This window comes from Trachypithecus francoisi, unplaced genomic scaffold (genome assembly GCF_009764315.1).
Source record: "Trachypithecus francoisi isolate TF-2019V2 unplaced genomic scaffold, Tfra_2.0 Lachesis_group15, whole genome shotgun sequence".
NCBI classification, from domain to species: domain Eukaryota; kingdom Metazoa; phylum Chordata; class Mammalia; order Primates; family Cercopithecidae; genus Trachypithecus; species Trachypithecus francoisi.
Genome location: NW_022681460.1, coordinates 72,084,540 through 72,105,783, shown reverse-complemented (window position 1 = coordinate 72,105,783; position 21,244 = coordinate 72,084,540). Strand labels below are relative to the sequence as shown.

At 44.5% G+C, this 21,244-nt stretch overlaps 1 protein-coding gene across 1 annotated transcript in view; it reads left to right on the top strand.

Annotated features, from left to right (window-relative positions):
- The first annotated feature begins 18,256 nt into the window (after positions 1-18,256).
- The window catches only part of UTRN (utrophin), a 596,706-nt gene continuing 593,718 nt past the window's right edge, over positions 18,257-21,244 (top strand). Inside the window, exon 1 of the mRNA XM_033235159.1 lies at positions 18,257-18,400. The gene's annotated coding sequence lies outside the window, so the exon portion shown is untranslated. The remainder of the gene's footprint in view (positions 18,401-21,244) is intronic.

The window sequence follows — 21,244 nt, the reverse complement described above, 5'->3', positions numbered from 1 at the left end:
AGCTTCAACAAGAAGGTAGACTTGAGCTACATTAATATGAGCAGGCACTCCAGACGAAAGAACAGAGTGATCATGGGGGTGAGCTGTAAAAGATGTTCAGCAAAAAGTGACTAGAAAAGTCTCAGAGTATCCAGCATGGGTTGGTATTATACTACAGATAAATGGCCATTACACATTGATATTATTAGATATTAGATAAATGGCCAGTTTTATCTTGTAAGCAATTGGGAGCCATTGAAGACTTTCGGATAACACGATTACCAAGTTAACAAGTTGATTTGACGGCAAAGTGTAGGATGAATTGAAGGAGGAAGAGTTGTTTGAGTGAGGCTAGTTAAGACGCCAGTACAAAAGTTCAAGTACAAAGGCAAGTTCAAGTTTGGTGGTAGGATTAGACATTGATAATGTAGATATGTAAACAAAATATAATGAACAACCAATGGATTTTTTTTTTTTTTTTTTTTTTGAGACAGAGTCTCGCTCCGTCGCCCAGGCTGGAGTGCCTAATAGAACTTTTTAATTGCCGGGTGCGGTGGCTGACGCCTGTAATCCCAGCACTTTGGGAGGCCGACGTGGGCAGATCATGAGGTAAGGAGATGGAGACCATCCTGGCTAACACGGTGAAACCCCGTTTCTACTAAAAAAATAGAAAAAATTAGCCAGGCATGGTGGCATGTGCCTGTAGTCCCAGCTACTCGGGAGGCTGAGACAGGAGAATCGCTTGGACTGGGGAGGCGGAGGGAGGTTGCAGTGAACCGAGATCGCACCACTGCACTCCAGTCTGGGCAACAAAGTGATACTCCATCTCAAAAAAAAGGAAAAAGAAGTTTTTAATCAATTAGATTTTGAGTGTGAGGAGGAGAGGCAGGAATACTAAGTTCAGGCTGGAGTGACCAGAAATATGGTTCCAGTTGAATGGATTGGGTAAGTGAAGAGATGGAAATAATATTGAAGGGAATTTCAGTTTTAGATATTTAGATATGCCAATATGGAAAAAATAGACATCCAAGCAGAAAAGAGAAAGTCCTTTAAAAAATATAGAGAGCTATACAACTGCAAGGCATTAATATTCAAAACATTTTTCAACAAATGCTTTTGGTTTCTATCTGCATCTTTGGGCACAGTTTCAACAGTACTGGTCTCACCAACTTAACCAGCTGAGATGGGAAGGATTAAGTTGATCACAATGTATGACATACTCTTCATACAGAAGTTGAAGGCTTGTAACTCAAAGGTTACAAAATATCACTTTTACTTTATAATAATGGAGAAATAATTGGAGACATAAAAGCTTTGAGTACTCTATTCAATTGAGAATATTCCTGTGGAAAATGAAAAATGCAGTCAACGAATTTATGATTGTTTTTTGTTAAGCTGCTGGGTTTAAACATTTCAACCTGATGTTTTTCTTACAAAATAAATTTTAAAAATATTGTGTAAGATGGTTGTGTACTAACAGGGTTGGGATCAGATCAAATGAAGCTTCATTGTTTATAAAGTCACTTAATTCGCCACTATTGTGACCTAGAAATGTTGAGCCACAAAGCAAAGGGAGCTTTGTTAACTATGAAGTAAACAGGATTCTGTAGTTTTCCTCCTTTCTTTCTCTAACCAGGAAGGACTTATCCACTGGCACAGTAGGCATAATGCCTAGGGATCATGAAACTTTTAAGAGGCCTATGAAATTCTACTAAATTTTACCTGGGAAGGAAAAAAATTGAAATACTTAAAATTATATCAAAAATAATTTTAATACTGATATTATAGTGTGAGGGGCCCACATAGTCAAAGTGCCTAGGCCTCATGACAGTCATAATGCAGCCCTACCTCCTGTATTTAAATCTTAGTCTCCAATTCTAACCATAAAACCATGGCTTTTTGCATTGTTCTACATACATTCATACATTTTGTGATCCTGTTTTTTCAATTTTCATTTAAACTTTTTTTTTTTTTGAGATGGAATTTCACTCTTGTTGCCCAGGCTAGAGTGCAATGGTGTTAGCTTGGCTCACTGCAACCTCCACCACCCGGTTCAAGTGATTCTCTTGCCTCAGCCTCCCAAGTAGCTGGGATTACAGGCATGCACCACCACACCTGGCTAATTTTGTAATTTTAGTAAAGACGGGGTTTCTTCATTTTGGTCAGGCTGGTCTTAAACTCCCGCCCTCAGGTGATCACCCACCCCCTGCCCTGCCTCGCACCCCAGAGTGCTGGGATTACAGGCGTGAGCCACCGTGCCAGGCCCATAAACATAATTTTAATTATCACCAAGTTCCACAAAGTTTGCAAAGACAAATAGTCTCCCAACCCCTTATTTTCCATATCCCTTTTCCCAGCGGTATCTATTTTTAACTTTTAAAGATGCTTCATTCGTTATGTAACTCTATTTCTCTAAGTAATGTACTTGTAATGTTACTTCTGTTTTTATTGTTTGTTTTTTTGTTTTAGACATTATTGACTTCCCTTCATGAATATGAGGATTTACGTATCTTTTGTCCTTCACCCTTGCCAAATAAAGTCATAGATACTTCTAAGCTACTCATGCTCCTTATTTAGATTTATCTTATTTCTGAATAACTCAATGTTCAGGGTTAACATTGCTGTGACTCTGTAGGCTATTCAGTGTCGAGCCATATGGGCAACAATGATGACTTTTTCTTGACTGTACAAGGTGTAGTTTTTCCTCAGTTAAGAATTGTCATCTTTCCTCACTTGCTCAATTTCCTTGTACACATTTATCCCTAATCCATATTGCCCACCAGATGGTTAAATCTTTTCTTTTCTTTTTGAGACAGAGTCTCCCTCTGTCTCCCAGGCTGGAGTGCAGTGGCGCCATCTCGGCTAGCTGCAAACTCCGCCTCCCAGGTTCACGCCATTCTCCTTCTTCAGCCTCCCCAGTAGCTGGGACTACAGAGGCCCGCCACCATGCCCAGCTAAGTTTTTGTATTTTTTAGTAGAGACGGGGTTTCACCATGTTAGCCAGGATAGTCTCGATTTCCTGACCTCCTTATCCGCCCGCCTGGGCCTCCCAAAGTGCTGGGATTACAGACATGAGCCACTGCGCCTGGCCAAATCTTTTCTTGATACATTCATTCATGTTGAGTATTATCTCAGTTTTATTGTCTTAAGTTTCTTATGGAGCACTTGGGCCTAATAGTGTCCAGATAGTTGCCCCCATGCTTGGTACATCATCCTGAGTAAGTGTGGGAATTCCTTTTGCATTTCTCCTATGTTACATCTCTTTTATCCTGTAACTCTTGTGTCCATTTTTCAAGACTTACTGCATTATTTTGGTGGTGCACATCCTGCAGTAACTCCTTCAGAAAACTATGTGTATAGGAGAGGGGTAAAGTTTTTGAGTAAAAGATATGCATCCTCACACTTAGTTTGGAAGTTGGCTAGATATTTAAGACAATCCTAAGCAAAAAAGAACAAAGCTGGAAGCATCCTACTACCTGACTTCAAACTATACTGCAAGGAAAGGCTACAGTAACCAAAACAGCATGGTACTGGTACAAGAATAGATATTTAGACCTGTGGAACTGAACAGAGAACTCAGAAATAAGACTGCACACCTACAACCACTAGATCTTTGACAAATCTGACAAAAACAAGCAATGGGGAAAGGATTCCCTATTTAATAAATGGTGCTGGGAGAACTGGCTAGCTATATGCAGAAAATTGACACTGGACCCCTTCCTTATATTTTATACAAAAGTTAACTCAAGATGGATTAAAGACTTAAATGTAGGCTGGGTGCGGTGGCTCATGCTTGTAATCTCAGCAGTTTGGGAGGCCGAGGTGGGCAGATAACCTGAGGTCAGGAGTTGGAGACCAGCCTGACCAAAATGGCAAAACTCCATTTCTACTAAAAATAAAAAATTAGCCAGGTGTGGTGGTGCGCGCCTATAATCCCAGCTACTCAAGATGCTGAGGCAGGAGAATCGCCTAAACCTGGGAGGTGACCCAAATACCCATCGATGATAGACTGGATAAAGAAAATGTGGTAGGCCGGGCGCAGTGGCTCAAGCCTGTAATCCCAGCACTTTGGGAGGCCGAGACGGGCGGATCACGAGGTCAGGAGATCGAGACCATCCTGGCTAACACGGTGAATCCCCATCTCTACTAAAAATACAAAAAAAAAATTAGCTAGGCGAGGTGGCGGGCGCCTGTGGTCCCAGCTACTCGGGAGGCTGAGGCAGGAGAATGGCATGAACCCAGGAGGCGGAGGTTGCAGTGAGCTGAGATCCGGCCACTGCACTCCAGCCTGGGCGACAGAGCAAGACTCCATCTCAAAAAAAAAAAAAAAAAAAAGAAAATGTGGTATATACATACCCATGGAATACTATGCAGCCATAAATAACAATGAGATCATGTCCTTTGCAGGGACACGGATGGAGTTGAAAGCCATTATCCTCAACAAACCAACACCGGAACAGAAAACCAAACACTGCATGTTCTCACTTATAAGTGGGAGCTGAATGATGAGAACATATGGATGCATGGCAGGGAAACAACATACTGGGGTCTGTCAGGTTGGGGTGGGTGTGGGTAGAGGTAAGGCATCAGGAAGAATAGCTAATGGATGCTGGGCTTAGTACCTAGGTGATGGGATGATCTGTGCAGCAAATCACCATGGCACATATTTACTTGTGTAACAAACCTGCATATCCTGCACATGTACCCCTGAACTTAAAATAAAAGTTAAAGGAAAAAAGAAAAAGAAATTGACTAGATAGTTAATACTATCTGGAAATTGGCCAGGCGCGGTGACTCACGCCTGTAATCCCAGCACTTTGGGAGGCTGAGGCAGGTGGATCACCTGAGGTCGGGAGTTTGAAACCAGCCTGACCAACATGGAGAAACCTGTCTCTACTAAAATAATAATAACAATAATAATAATAATAATAATAATAACAACAACAACAATATTTGGAAACCATTTCCCTTCAGAATTTTGAATGCCTTACCCCATTTTCTTGTAACTTCCTGTGTTGCTGCTGAGAAGTTCAGAGCCCTTTTGATTTCTGATACTTTGTGTGCAATCTTCCTTCTCCCATCCCACTGGAAACTTTAAAATCTTCTCATTGACCCCATTGTCTTAGTCAGTTTGGGTTGCTGGAACAAAGTACCATAGACTGATTGGCGTATATACACCACAAATTCTTATCTCACAGCTCTGGAGGCTGGAAGTCCAAGATCAGAGAGCCAGCATAGTCAGGTTCTGGTGAGGGCCTTCTTCTAGATTGCAGATGGCCTTCTTCTGGTTGTATCTTGACTTGGCAGAAAGGGGGAAAAGTGAGCTCTGTGGGGTCTCCTTTTATAAGGACACTTATCCCGCTCATGAAGTTCCACCCTTAAGACTTATTTACTTCTCGAAGGACCCATCTCCTAATACTATCACATTGGGGGTTAAGATTTCAACATATAAACTGGGGGCGGGGGAGACATAAACATTCTGTCCCTAAGTCCTGTGTTCTGAAATAGCTCTGTGATGTGTCTTGGTGTGGATATATTTTCATTGCTGGATACTCAGCGAACTGTTTCACACTGCAGACATGTATCCTTCAATTTTCAGAAATCTTAAATTATTTCATTGATGAAATAATTGCTTTTTCTAAACTATCTTTGAGGAATTTCTTCAGGACTGGCCTTTTACTTTGCCTATGTTTTACCTGTTATTTTATATGCTGTTTTCTTCCTTTCTGGCGGACATCTTCAACCTTCTCTTCCAATCCATCTATTGAGTTTTCATTTTTACAATGTTTAAATTTATTTTTTGTTCTCTTTAAGTTTGTTTCATTAATTTAAAATCTTCAAATACCTCTCTCTATATATTATTATTATTATTATTATTGAAAGATGGGGGCCGGGCGCGGTGGCTCAAGCCTGTAATCCCAGCACTTTGGGAGGCCGAGACGGGCGGATCACGAGGTCAGGAGATCAAGACCATCCTGGCTAACACAGTGAAACCCCGTCTCTACTAAAAAATACAAAAAAACTAGCCGGGTGAGGTGGCGGGCGCCTGTAGTCCCAGCTACTCGGGAGGCTGAGGCAGGAGAATGGCGTGAACCCGGGAGGCGGAGCTTGCAGTGAGCAGAGATCCGGCCACTGCACTCCAGCCTGGGCGGCAGAGCAAGACTCCGTCTCAAAAAAAAAAAAAAAAAAAAAAAAAAAAAAAGAAAGATGGGGGGGAACAGCCAGGCACAGTGGCTCTTGCCTGTAATCCCAGCACTTTGGGAGGCTGAGGTGAGTGGATTGCTTGAGCTCAGGAGTTCAAGACCAGTCTGGGCTACATGACGAAACCCTGTCTCTACAAAAAAAAAATGCAAAAAAATGCTAGTCATGGTGATACACACCTGTAGTTTCAGCTACTTGGGAGGCCGAAGTGGGAGAATTGCTTGAGCCCAGGAGGTGGAGTTGCAGTGAGCTGAGATTGCACCACTGCACTCCAGCCTGGGCAACACAGCAAGACCCTGTCTCAAAAAAAACAAAAAAGTAGAGGTCGGGCACAGTGGCTCATGCCTGTAATCCCAGCACTTTGGGAGGCCGAGGTGGGCAGATCACCTGAGGTGAGGAGTTCGAGACCAGCCTGGCCAACATGGTGAAACCCCGTCGTTACTAAAAATACAAAAAAATTAGCCAAGCATGGTGGTGGGCACCTGAGATCCCAGTTACTAGGGAGGCTGAGGCAGGATAATTGCTGCAATGAGCCAAGATCATACCACTGCACTCCAGCCTGGGCGACTCAGTGAGACTCTGTCTCACAATAAATAAATAAATAAATAAATAAATAAATAAAAGGTAGGAGGTTGTATTCGTTCATTTTCGCACTGCTAATAAAGACATACCCTAAACTGGGGATGAAAAGAGGTTTAATTTGACTTAGAATTCCACATGGCTGGGGAGGCCTCTGAATCATGGCGGAAGGTGAAAGGTACTTCTTACATGGCAGCAACAAGAGAAAATGAGAGAAGCAGTAAAAGTGGAAACTCCTGATAAACCCATTAGATCTCGTGAGACCTATTTACTATCATGAGAATAGCACAGGAACGTCCCTTCCACAACATGTGGGAATTCTGGAGATAACAATTCAAGTTGAGATCTGAATGGGGACACAGCCAAACCATATCGGGGTCTTGCTATGGTGTCCAGGCTGGCCTTTGACTCCTGGGCTCAAGTGATCCTTCTGCATAGCTGGGAATATAGGCATGTACCACCTTGCTGGACTCCTCTCTATAGATATTAATACTAATTTAAAAACAAATTTTAATTTTTTTTTTCCTGACAACCTAGTCTTTGTTTCCTTCAAGTTGCCTTTTGCTGTTTATGTATTTTATTTCAACATTTGTGCAGGAGGCTATCCTCAGACGTCTGATAATTCTTAATTGTCTGCTTATGATTAAGGGTATCACAATAAAAAGCCAAGCAGAAGCTCTCCGTACATGGGTGGTTTTCATTTCTTCACTGACATGGGTCAGCTATTTTGGTTTGGAACCTCCACTGTCTATCTTACAGTGGTTCCTCTTGGGCTGTTCGGATTCCCCAGAGAAGGCACCTTCAGTCTCCCGTATGAATGGGGAAGGCCTGGCTGCCTGTATTCTGGTTGTCGTACTGGGAGAGGAGGGAGGCAGTGTCGATCCCCCTTGTGTTTTGTACACTTCCCCTACCTTGACTTGGTTCCCTGGTTTAGAGATCCTCTGATTTCTCTGTTCGAAGAACACAGTTCTAAACTTCTTCTGGGGTTGCAGCTACCTAGTTGTGTAGAGTGGGCCAAGGAATTGAGGAATCTAACTATTTCTTTCAACCAATCCTTTTGATCCTGTCCTCACCACCCTCCACTTCCAGGGTACTTGGTGCCTTCAATTCCTGGGCTTTTGCCTGACATTTCAGTGGAAATTATATATGTATTTTTCTTAGGTGCCCTTGCTGTTAACTTAGGATTAGGTTTTTTCAGGCCTGCAAAGTCAATTTCCATTTGGCCATGTTCTTTCCTCCTTCAAAGGTGGTGTTGTCATTATCTCCCTCTCCTTGGAGTTTTATGCCTTAAAGTAAGTCCTTTTGTTGTAGTTTCAGTAGGGTTTGGGAAGAAGCAAAGAGAGTTCAATCTCTATCTTTACTGGAAGTCACTGCAATTGAGTTTTTGATTATTAAAAGTTTGAACAGTCTCTTGTTGCCAGGGTAACATGGCGAAACCCAGCCTCTACAAAAAAATAAAAACATTAGCCAGGCGTGGTGGCAGGTAGTCCCAGCTACTCCAGAGGCTGAAACATTAGGATCACTCAAACCCAGGAGGTGGAGTTTCCAGTGAGATGACATCATGCCACTGCACATCAACCTGGGTGACAGAGGGAAACCCTGTCTCAAAGAAAAAAAAAGATTTGAAGGCCAGGAGAGCTGGCTCATGCCTGTAATCCCAGAACTTTGGGTGAACAAAGTGAACAAAGTGAAACCCCGTCTCTACAAACACCACAAAAATTAGCCAGGTGTGGTGACCCATGCCTGTAGTCCGAGCTACTTGGGAGACTGAGGTGGGAGGATCACTTGAGCCTAGGAGGTGGAGGCTGCAGTGAGCAGTGATCGCGACACTGCACTCCAGCCTGGGCTCCAGAGACCCTGTCTCAAAAAAAAAAAAAGTATTTAGTATTTAGTTTTTTATATAAATACAATAACTTATGGGGCTTTTGAAATTTTGGATAACATTTTATAAGTATCTATGATCATCTGGCCAGTCTTAACACAGTGTTTTTTTGTCCTCTTGTGTTGCTATAAAGGAGTACCCAGGCCGGGCGCGGTGGCTCAAGCCTGTAATCCCAGCACTTTGGGAGGCCGAGGCGGGTGGATCACGAGGTCAGGAGATCGAGACCCTCCTGGCTAACACAGTGAAACCCTCTCTACTAAAAATACAAAAAACTAGCCGGGCGCGGTGGCGGGCGCCTGTAGTCCCAGCTACTCGGAGGCTGAGGCAGGAGAATGGCGGGAACCTGGGAGGCGGAGCTTGCAGTGAGCCGAGATCGCGCCACTGCACTCCAGCCTGGGCGGCACAGCAAGACTCTGTCTCAAAAAAAAAAAAAAAAAAAAAAAAAAAAGGAGTACCCAAAGCTGGGTAATTTGTAAAGAAAAAGGTCTATTTGGCTTGCAGTTCTGCAGGCTGTATAGGAAGCACCAGCATCTGCTTCTGCTGAGGGACTCTGGCTGCTTCCACTCATGATAGAAGGGGAAAGGCAGCCACAGCGAGCATATCACCCAGCCAAAGAGGAGAAGAGAGAGGGGAGGGAGATACCAGGCTCTTCTTTTTTTTTTTTTTTTTTGAGACAGAGTTTCGCTCTTGTTGCCCAGGCTGGAGTGCAATGGCACAATCTCGGCTCACTGCAATCTCCACCTCCCGGGTTCAAGCATTCTTCTGCCTCTGCCTCCTGAGCAGCTGGGATTACAGGTGTGCGCCTCCATAACTGGCTAATTTTGTATTTTCAGTTGAGACGGAGTTTCTCCATGTTGGTCAGGGTGGTCTTGAACTCTCGACCTCAGGTGATCTGCCGGTCTCGGCCTCCCAAAATGCTGGGATTACAGGCTCTTTTTAACAAGCAGTTTTGAAGGGAACTAATTGAGTGAAAACTCGCTTACTACCTCAAGGACTGTACCAAGTTCCTCGTGAGGGATCCTCCCCCATGAACTCAAACACCTCCCATTAGACCCCGCCTCCAACATTGGGGATCAAATTTTAACATGATATTCAGAGGGAACAAATATCCAAACTATATCACACAGCTATTGCATTAACCTAGTGTTTTGCAAACTTGAGTAATGTTCTAACCCTACTTAAGGAAAAATGAAATCTATAGATTGCTGGTGCCGAATTACATTATTTTAATTACAATGTTATTTACATGTGTACAAACAAGCATCCACTATTTATACTTACAGCTCTTGTCCATTTATATAAGCAAAGACAAAAAAACCAATACAACAAAAGCATGTATTTAATTCAAATTAACAACATAAATTTAATGTGACAGATTATTTTAATGGAGCAGCATTGCTGCTCTAAATAAGAATATGGTGCTTATTGCTGTGTCCTGGGTTCTTTCAAGTTCTTCATCCACCTGCTACAATGTGTTGCATGATAGACAAATTCATCCATCTCTCCCTGAATTTGAAACACAGACAAACCATTTTTCAGATAGCAAGATTTGTTGCCATACAAGCATGACTTAGCAAGAATGCATCTTTTACCTACTGAGCCTGCATCTGTTCTTATTATATTAGTCTCTAACAAATATGACACAACTTCATGATGCCAAGGGGATCATAAATGTGAAAAAGAATCTTGCTCTTCTTTTAATTTTAATGTATTTTCTGAGGAATGTTTGTGCTGCCCACATGAGTTGACTGGTGACACTAGTTGGTCCTTAGCTCTCTGGGAAGCTTTCCTGGAGAAGGTGACCTTTTTATCAAAGCAGGAAAATAGTATGTACTTATTAGAATTACAGAAATGAAAAGCACCTTTTCCTGGATTTTCTTCACAAAGTAAGAGCAAATACTAGGCGAATAGAGCTGCCTATTGGGAGAAGGGCACATTTGATGTGGCAATACCATTTCATTCTCGGGCAGATGGCCACCAGTTTGAGGTCTGTGGTAATTTGAACTATACTGAAAAGCAATGTGACCTAATTTTCTAAATCAAAATAGTTGACTTTGTTAAAATAATCAATATCTTAAAACTGTCTGCAAAACTCCAATATTTTCCTCTTTTACTGAAATGGACTCCTTGGGATTTCCCTTAGGCACACATAGCTAGAAATGCCCAGTAATCACTGGGAGGTACTACTTATCAGTGCATCAGATCCCCCTGCTAGTTCCCTGGAGAAGAAATCCACACAGTGCCTGGCCCTGCCCTCCAGGCCCTCGATGTAAGATGGGAAACTCATGTAGCAATATTTATTTATTTGAGACAGGATCTCACCCTGTCACCGAGGCCAGAGTGCAGTGGCACCGTCACTGCTCACTGCAATCTCGAACTCCCAGTCTCAAACGATCTTCCCACCTCAGCCTCCCAAGTAGCTGGGTCTACAGGTGTGTGCCACCGCACCCGGCTAATTTGTATTGTTTTATTTTTTATTTTTTGGTAGAGACAGGGTCTCAATATGTTGCCCAGGCTGGTCTCTAACTACTGGGCTCAAGTGATCCTACCTGCCTCGGCCTCCCAAAGTGCTGGGATTAGAGGCATGAGTCCCTGCACCTGGCCACATCTTTGAAAAGCAGAGTAAGAATGCAGAAGAATTTGGCATCCATCTAAAATCTATGAGAGTTTTCTAGAAGGAAATAATGCTTGCTAAGGCAGGGCCAGTTGATTAATACCATAACTTGATCAAGCACAGGTATAAGTCATGTTGGCCATCTCTCCTCAATACAGAGAGGCGGTGCCCAGAGGGAGGAGTCCCGGAAGCAGGGAGGGAGGTGGGATGACGGGCCTTGGAGACACCAGATCCATTACAAATCAGCTGACTGTTTAGAGTCGGCCTTCCAGAGGGGCATCAAAAACATTGAACTGACCTCATCCAGCCTTCCTGTCTGATGAGTTGCACTGGAGCAGGAGGAGGCACAATCCAGGCTAGAGGGGTGTATCTTCTTGCAAGTGAATTGCAAGGATGTGTCAAGGAACCTGAATCTTGCCTCTGGGCAAGGAAGCTGCAGAGCTACACTGAAGGTTAGGGCTCTTGCCAAATAGGCTGTGATTTAGGGCACATTCTAGTTCCAATAGCCAGCTGGAGTCTGGCAGGAGAACCAGTGCAAAATCAGACATAGAAAATGTCTGACCATGGCCTGGAAATCTAGATGGTGATCCCCCACCCCCTGCTTACCAGGCTAAGGCTGCAAACGTGTTTGGGTTAGCATGTGTTAGGGAGCTAGGGAGACCATGCAGGACTCCAACAAAAGGAAATTTTCTTCCTGCCTCTTGCCACCGTTCATACATGTTCCATGTCTTCCTTTGCCTGAAGCCTTCTCATAGGACTGCTCTTTTCCTGGTCAATTTTTATATTGAACTGGGTTCATTCAGTTGCAAGTGACAGAATTCCAATACACATGAACATTCAGGATGAAGGGAGTGATAGGGCACTACTGATGGGCATGTAGTGCATCCTCAACTTTCTCTGTATATTTTTAGCTCCCAGTGCAATGGTTTATTTTTCTCCTTCTATAGAAGTGGAACTCCAGCCAGTAGTAGGAGCAGGAGAGGGGAATGGAGGGATTATGTCTCAATTTTATGTCATTCCAGTTTACTAATTCCAAAGGAAAAAAGAAAAAGGTAACTTTCCCTTTCAAGTGTTACCATGAAAACGCCTAGCAAGGACTATGATGGGCTTAACTTGAATCCCTGGTCCCTTCTTAGACTAATTACTGTGGTTGGGGAAGGGGCCCCATGATTGGAGCCTACCCCCAGGCTAAGTGATTGACAGTTCCACAAAATGATTGACAGCCGCATAAAATCTAATTGGAGCAGAAAAGGAAATCTCCAAAGGGATAATATTCCTTCAATAAGAGAAGAAAGATGCTGGGCACAGGCAAGACAACAGGTACCCTTTAGGATTCCTACTCAACCGCTAAGGCTCAGTTCAGGTGTCACTTCTTGGTACTGCCCATTCCTGTCCTTTCTATTGGGTTATGTGTCTCTCTCCTGGCTTATGTTACATTTAGGCTGTGCTGGTGTACCCTATTAATTTATAATTTTCTATCTATGTATTGGTCTTTCTGTGAGACAGTGAGCTCTTTGAAGATAAGCACTGTGGCCTATCCCATTTGCACATCCTGCTTTGCAGCAGATAATGGAAGTTCCAGGAATGTTTTCAATAAAGAATGAATGAAGACAATCACAAAACGGCAGCCAGTCCTCTTGAGTTAAGAGAAAGGGGAAAGGAACATAATAAAAGTAAAATGTACCAGATTTGGTGTAAATGCTTTATATTAACTAACTCATTTGATTCTCACAATACTTGCAGGAGGTATTATTCTTTCTACTTTACAGGTAGGAAGCTAAATGTTAAGTTCCACAAACTTACATGGCTAATAGCCTTCAATATCATAATGAGCACTTAGGTAACTTAAATCTAGACCAGTTCGCTTTCAGCTATGCTTGCTTTCTTCCCCCGCCTCCTCCCCTCTTCTTCTGGTTAACAATGAACTCATGTAACATAGGGATCTTCTTTTCACTTCTTAATAATTTGGACATTTTCCCCCAATAGATGGTTTTATTTTACCTAAAGGTATTCCCTGATCTGCTTTGTGTCTTTCATTTGCTTCTTTGTAAAATCAGAGGGTTGATGGAAAGACTCTGTAAAATCTTTTTCAGCAACAACATTACAAAATTATACAAATTAAATTAAGCCAAGAACAATTTACAAGTAGGATAAACTCAGCATAGACCGTGTTTTGTTCAGGTTTACCCCGAAGGTGGTGCTCTGGGTTTCCCACCCTCCACTTTCTCGCGTCTCTTGGGTTTCCCACCCTCCACCCTCTCTGCATCTCTTCCTTCTCTTTTTGGGGCTTCCTTTATTCTCCCATTTAGATCAATCAGTTGCTCTTCTCTGCCCAGCAACTTAGTGCTTTTATTTTGCCCTTCTTTGGATTCCACATTTCAGCTCCCATATTCTCAGTATTACTGTCCTCCTTGTCCTCTCATCATTAGATTTTCTCTTCAGAGCCTTATTTCCTCTGAACTGGGCCATGCTTCCTACCACCTGTGCAGGTTAAATTGCCAGCAATAGTCTTAGGGTGTTAACAATTGCAGGTAACCTCCAGGGTGGTCTGAATAGAATGAAACACTTGAATTCAAAGAGATAAAGATAATCATGGGTATTTCACAATTATGATTGATCCAGTATGGATTTCTTTTTTTTGGCAGAGTAATTTCTCGACCCCTCCAATCATCCAAAGTCGCCTATTTGAGGCCAGCCCCCCAGAGCACAGGGGCTCAAAGTGTGGCTCCTTGGTCATCCTGATCTAAACCTAAGGAGTTGCATGTTAAACCTGCAACTTCCTGGGCCCCACCAGACTTACTCAATCAGAATTTTTCTGGGGAATGGCAGTCAATCTGAATTTAAAATATATTCTCTGGGTAATTCATGAGTGCACTAATTTGTAAGGAACTCAGCCTTTGTGCTACTTATTTTCTAAAAGTTTCATGTGCTATTATTTTTTGTTTCTTTAATTCTATTACAAAAATTTATTTATATGATAAAATTTTATCAACCTGCACAAATACTAGATGTTTGACTGAAGAATTTACCAATACTCAGCAAAAATCCAGTATCTATTACACACAAGCTCCAGATTTATACTTTTTTCACCTGAAAAATGTAAGAAAGGCTAAATTCTCTAACCTTTCCTCCTCTCTTAAATGCTTATATGTGGGACTTTAATCATAGTCAACACTAAAGGTAAAGCTAAGGGAGTGTCTTGATTTTTTTATACATTGTGTATTTTCCCATGTCTCTACCGTTTAAAGAGAAACCGCATTTATACAGTCTTGCACAAAGTTTAGTGGCAAATGTTTTCTTTTTCGCTCTTATATTAGGATGCAGTTCCCTGTATATGAACAATATTTATGTGAATCATGTCTATATACACTATACACACATATACATATATCTTTATATATGAATCTATATATACACCACTCATATCATAATTTCCTCCTTTGTCACAGGCTTTCTCTCTTCTAGTGAACTAACTCTGTTTTCCTTAATTTTCACTGTTCTACAGTGACTGCAGGGCAATTCTGACTTTGGGTTAACAGTAGACCCGGGGCCACATTCCTGTCATTCTTTCCAGATGTTTTACAGTGAGCTGATCTTTGGGACGAGCAGACAAAACCCCACTGGGCATCCTCGTCGCAGGCAGGCCCATTACCTCCGAGGCCTGTCTCCACCGTGCCTCACCGAGATTCTCTGGATATAAAGGAAGATCCCACTGTGCTGTATGGAAACAAAGCCCTCTGTGGTCAAGATCGCCCACCAAATGTGGTTTCCCTACCAAATAAAGAAACTGTTGGGGGACAGGACCAACACAGGACCAGCTTGAGATCTCTTGATCGTTCCATCAATAAGAATTCCTCCCTCTGACCTTCCCTCCCTCCCTCCCTCCCTCCCTCCCTTCCTCTTCCTTTCCTCCCTCCCTCCTTTTATTTCTCTCTTTCTCTCTTTCTTTCTTTCTGACAGAGCAAGACTCTGTCACCCAGGCTGGAGTATAGTGGTGCCATCTTGGCTCACTGCAACCTCCGCCCCGGGGTTTAAGCAATTTTCATGCCTCAGCCTCCTGAGTAGCTGGGATTACAGGCATGGGCCACCATGCCCAGCTAATGTTTGTATTTTTAGAGAGACAGAGTTTCTCCACGTTGGCCAGGCTGATCTCGAACTCCTGACCTCAGATGATCCACCTGCCTCGACCTCCCAAAGTGCTGGGATCACAGGCATGAGCCACTGCACCCAGTTAACAAGAATTTCTTTAGCCTCTTTTGCTCATTATCTACAAAGAGCATCAGTCTCTGCCTGGAGAGAAGGAAGGGCTAGAAACAGGGCACAGGTCCCCAGGTAAAAGTGGCTGTAAGCCACCATGGCTGATATGCAGGGCAGGTCACTCCTGCACAGAAGGTGGCTGTTGGCCTCATGTTCCATCTCTTACAGGAGTTGAGGAAGCTCGACTAAACATCTCCTCAGAGCTTACAATACCAGAAATCATAGGACCCTAAACGTGTTTCTCAAAATTTTTGAGCTCAAATGATGTATTAAAGTACTTTGTAAATTGTGAAGTGCGTCACAAATTTTAAGTGACAACATCCTCAAACACTTCAATGTGCCCTTATTATCTATTTTGAAGGAGAAAGTCTGAGTTTCATCAACTCAACCAGGATACAGTGAGTGAGAAGCAACTTTTGGTGTCTGCAAAATGATGAGTTAAAAAAACCTGGGGGCCTGGCGGCGGCTCATGCCTGTAATCCCAGCACTTTGGGAGGCCAAGGCGGGCGGATCACGAGGTCAGGAGATTGAGACCATCCTGGCTAACACGGCGAAATCCCGTCTCTACTGAAAATACAAAAAATTAGCCGGGCGTGGTGAGGGGCGCCTGTAGTCCCAGCTACTAGAGAGGCTGAGGCAGGAGAATGGCGTGAACCCGGGAGGCGGAGCTTGCAGTGAGCGAGATCGCGCTACTGCACTGCAGCTTGGGCAACAGAGAGAGACTCTGTTAAAAAATTAAAAACAAACAAACAAACAAAAAACAAACCCTGGAGTCCCTCTATGTGACTATACTCAGCTAGCACTTGATCTGTGCTAGCATTTGATCTGTTCTTTTCTTATGGCATTTATCTCCCGGATCTTGTATATACTTACTTCTTTACATGCGTTATCTCACCTACTACATTCCAAGTTCTTTAAGGGTAAGATCACTATCAGATTTATCTTTGCATTATCCATAGAACCAGCAGACCTGACAGCCATAAACTGATGCTTGTTAAATGAATGAATGAAGTGAATGAGTAAAATCATACCCATTTCAAGTTAATCCTTTGGATTTTATTTGGCTTTTACGTAGAAAGTCATCAAAAGTAAGGAAGCAGTCCTATAAACCTTATAAGGAAGAGTCTCTTTTGGGAATCTCTTACCTGCCGCCTCCCTGGAGCACTTAGGGATGGATGGGGGAACCTTTCACTAAAACAAAAGGTGAGTAAACTGTTTCTGAAAATTCCTTTAAGGCCCCTAGTGGTTTAATCTTTACTGCCGCGTAAATTTACTTAAATATTAAGCCAGCAATAAGCTGACGCTCGAGTATCAACCATGCTTTTTTCTCTGTTAATACGAACTAGGAACTCAGGTTGTTGGTTTCTTTCCCCTCCCAAGTGTGCTGATCGTGTAAAACAATCACAGGAACACACGAGCAATGAAATGTGTAAATAAGAAAAATGCACACACATCACGAGCTCATTTCTTCCCAGTTTTTGGTCAATCTCTCAAGCTTCCCCATGTGCGTTTGTGTGTGCATATTGGGAAACAGAAAAATAAGGTCAGCACAAACACTACTTGTAATACAAACTAATGTAAGAGAAAACTTCTTTTTTAATATTAAAAACGACACTAGAGAAATAATGTAAAATAAATGTGCGGTTGGAACTAGGGTTAAAAAAAAATCAGCAACGTCAGCAAACTGAGATGGGGTGAGTTGGAAGGCAGACTGGAATTTATCTCTTAAAAAAAAATCGCCCTAACTAGAGACCTGTTTTGCCTAGGGGGACGTGACTCACATTTTCAGATAATCTGAATAAGGGGAATTGTGTCTGCTCGAGGCATCCATTCTGGCTTCGGTCTCCGGACTCCCGGCTCCCGGCACGCACGGTTCACACTGGAGCGCGCGCCCCAGGCCAGCCAAGCGCCGAGCCGGGCTGCTGCGGGCTGGGAGGGTGCGCAGGGCCGGCGCTGATTGACGGGGAGCGCGGTCAGGTGACTTGGGGCGCCAAGTTCCCGACACGGTGACCGCGGTCACTGCCGAGGCCCGGCCGACGCTGACCCTGGAGCGTAGTGGGGCTGATCTCCCGGAACAAAGTTGCTGGGCCGGCGGCGGACGGGCGAGAGCGCGGAGGGGGAGCCGGAGCGCTGCAGAGGCGCGGGCCGGAGGGCTGGCGCTGATCTGCTCCCTTCTCCTCGGGAGAGCGGACCCCCGGCTGCCCGGGGGCGAGCCTGTTCCCGGGGAGTGGGGGCGGCAACGCGCGACCCAGCGGTCCTGCGCCACACCCTCCCTCCTCCTGCTCCTGCGCTGGGCTCCAACAAAGGGGCAGGCCCGCAGCGGGGAGGAGGAGGAGGAGGAGGAGCCGGAGGAGCGAGGCGCTCTGGCGCACAAAGTTGTGGAGTCGTTTTTCCTCGGAGGAGGGAAGCGGGCAGCAGCAGCCGGCCGCGGGCTTTCTCCCGCCGAGGGGCTAGGAGGAGCCTCTGGCTCCAGAAGCCGATTGGGGGATTACAGGGAGCGGCGCCCCCCTTCTTTTGGGTCATTTCTGCAGACGGAAAACTCTGTAGCGTTTGGCAAACTTGGTGCCTGCGCGCCGGTTCCAGGTTTGCGCTTTGACTGTTTTGTTTTTGGCGGAACTACCAGGCAGGAAGATTGCACAAGTAAAGGGCGTTTTCAGTCGGGTGTCAATTTCTTTTTCTTTCTTTCTTTCTTTTTCTTTTTTTTTTTCTTTAATTTCGGATCTTGTCTGCTTCTCCACGTTTTATTTTTTAAAAAAATACATCGCACCACCAAACTCACACTCGCACACACCCCCGCGATTACTCCGTCTCAAAATCCTAGAGAAGCCCTTGGCCAGCTCAGGGTGCGGCGGTGGCGGCCGGCAGGCGAGGCGGCCCGCGGGCACCAGGTAAGCCCATGCATTATTGAAGCCTCGGGCTGGTAATGTGACTACAGCCCCCGAGGGAATGGGGCGGGGGCCGGGAGGAGGATGGCTTTCTGCGGTTCTTCCGCGTGGGATCGGCGTCCGGAGCTCCTTCCCAAGTCCCAGAGTCGACGATGGGAGTAACTTTTGCGTGCCCTTTCCTCGGGGCCTCAGTTTAGCTTCCCGCGGTGCGAGAGAGAATGCTGGAGGCGTGGAGAGCTGAGGATCCGTACTAGTTATGAACGATTCAAACTTCTCTGACCGGCTCTGTACTGCCTCCCTGCTCCCCAATCCTCCTCCCCGCCGGGGTGACATGGTCGCCCTCCGTGCATCGCGTGGTGCAGGGCGCTGGGCCAGTGATTTGCAAGAGGGGACGTGGCCTCTTAGGAGAGTCTGTCACAGACACCCGGGCCCGGGGAGGGCGGGGCCCCGGCGGTGTCCACAGGAGAGGGTGGGCAGAGGGTGACTGTATGGTCGGCGGCCAGCAAAGCGCTTCCCAGCTAGCCGCCCGGCGGGGAGCATGCTTGACCTCTGGGTGGTTGCTGCTCCCAAGGGTGGGACTCCGGAGAGTGTGGCGCGATCGCCAAGCTCCCTGCCAGCGGCCCTGAAGAGGCTGAGGGGACAGGAGGAGGGGAGCGCCCCATTGGTGTGTAGTCCGGCGCAGTCGCCGGCTGCCCTTTTCCGGACTCTGGGGTAATTCATGCCCCCTTTCGGCCCGGGGTCCGAGACTCTGGTTGCTCAAGGCCACTTAAAATCCAAAAAAGCACCAACTGAAGGCTGTGCAACTTTTAGATCGCAGGTTGTTCAAAGGGATTTTTTTTCTCCAAGCCTCAGATTACGAAAGGGACTCATTCCAGTGCGGTTTTCAAGGAGGAGGGAGAAAACGTTGGCCGACCTCCCAGAGAGCCGTGGGACCAGCACTTTGTTTTACAATGAACTGCAGAGCCTGGGTTCTAACTCCACGGCCCCGCTCTCTGAGGTGTCCAGGACAGGGCCTCCTCTTTCCCAGCCTTCAGATCACCTGGATCACCAGGGCCTTGCGGGCCAGTTCCCCATGCCGCGGTTGGGAGGGTCAGTGCAGCGGTCTCGGCGACCAGAGCGCACGGAGCGCTGGGGAGGCCGGATTCCCTAGGTCTGATCCGGCGCTCCCGGCCTCCCTACCGGGCGGCAGCGGCAGCATCCATTCCTTTGTAAATTGCACCGGCCTCAGGAAGTCGATCTGGGTCCTCCCGGTTCGTTGGCGGTGGGCGTGGGAGACGCAGCCTGCAGATAGCTCAGGGTTAGGGGAGAGCTGGAGGAATGCGAAGCTTGTGAGTGCTTCTGCGGTGACGGCCAGGGTTGACGTGGAACCATTCCCCGCCCCTTTTACCAGCCTTTATGGGACCGATGAGACAACACTTTAACTCTCCTTTGGGTGTTTACCTAAAATTTATTGGCCTTGTAAACAGTATTAATCACAGTAGTATTAACCTTCCCTGGAGCGCTTTTTTTTTGGTAAATGGTAGTTCTTGGCACTCACCGTTTTCTTTTACTGTGTTTCAAGCAGAGCAGCAAACTCTTGTCCGCTTGGCTTCCTTTTCTACTTTCTCGAGCATTCCTAGGTTTTGGTTCCTAGAGTAAATTAATGAATAGTGTTTGCATTTACACAGCATTTCCATCATAATGCACACTGTTGGATATATATGTGCTATATACATAAAATATAGTACAAAATAAAAATTATATACATATATTCATTGTGTAATTCCTTACTCTTAAAAAATTAAAACATTAGTTTTGTCTTTAAGGCCATCACCTTATGTTTATTTTTAAACACCTTATGTTTATTTCATACACTCTTGCCTTGTGGTCCATATGACAGCCGGAAGCATTCTGAAGGGAGAGTTAGTGAATATCGATTTGACTGGATCGGTTTCAGTAAGAACATCTGGCTAAACTTTACAGAATATCATTTTGAGGGAAGGGAAATCTAGGGCAGAGGTAACAATAAATTGCGTTTATGTAGGGCTTAAAGCTTCTAAAGCAACATCTCATTCATTGATTCTCAGTTTCTCACCTAGCCTTCTGTGAAGATGGTGTTCCCTCCATTTTATAGGTGTGGAAGAGGGAGAGTCACACTGGGATACATTGTTCGTGGTGAAACTTTGATTCTGTCTCCTGAAAACCAAAGATGCTGCATTTGGCAATTAGAAGGAGTCATCCTCTGCCTTAAGTTTACTGAAATTCCTCTGGCCATTAATGGCAACAAGGAACCTCAGTGGCTATCAGTATTTAAAAGCCTTCTGTTATTCTTCTTTCTCCCCATTTTCCCCTGTACTCTGATCACCTTTTCTGCTGTATCTTTGGCAACCTGTAAGGGCTTTTCATTATCAAGAAGAGAAAATTTGAAAAATCACCTTGAGGAGAGTGTCAAGTGAAACATTATAGTGAAGAAATATTACTGATAATGTGCAAATGGAATATAGTAGTGTGTAAACAGTTTACTTTTCTCTTTTATGGGTGAATAAAGGCTTTGGGAAGCATAGAAGTGGAGATCTTGGCTAAGACCAATTGTGAAGAAAAGCATTAGATTTACCACTCCAAAGTGATACACTGTAGATCTTTCCAGGAAAGAGAATTTTTCCTTGGGCAAACTTAATTTTCCATAATAAACTTTTAGAGACATTCTTCTGAACAAAGTTTTTGGTTCTTGAATATAATAAAATACACTTAAGAATTTAGCAAATCCTTTATAATTATGTAGTTGAATGAAAGAACGTAATCACATAATAATCCATAAATGTTTAGCAATAGTAGAGCCTATAAAAAATGAAAAAATTTCTTAGACTC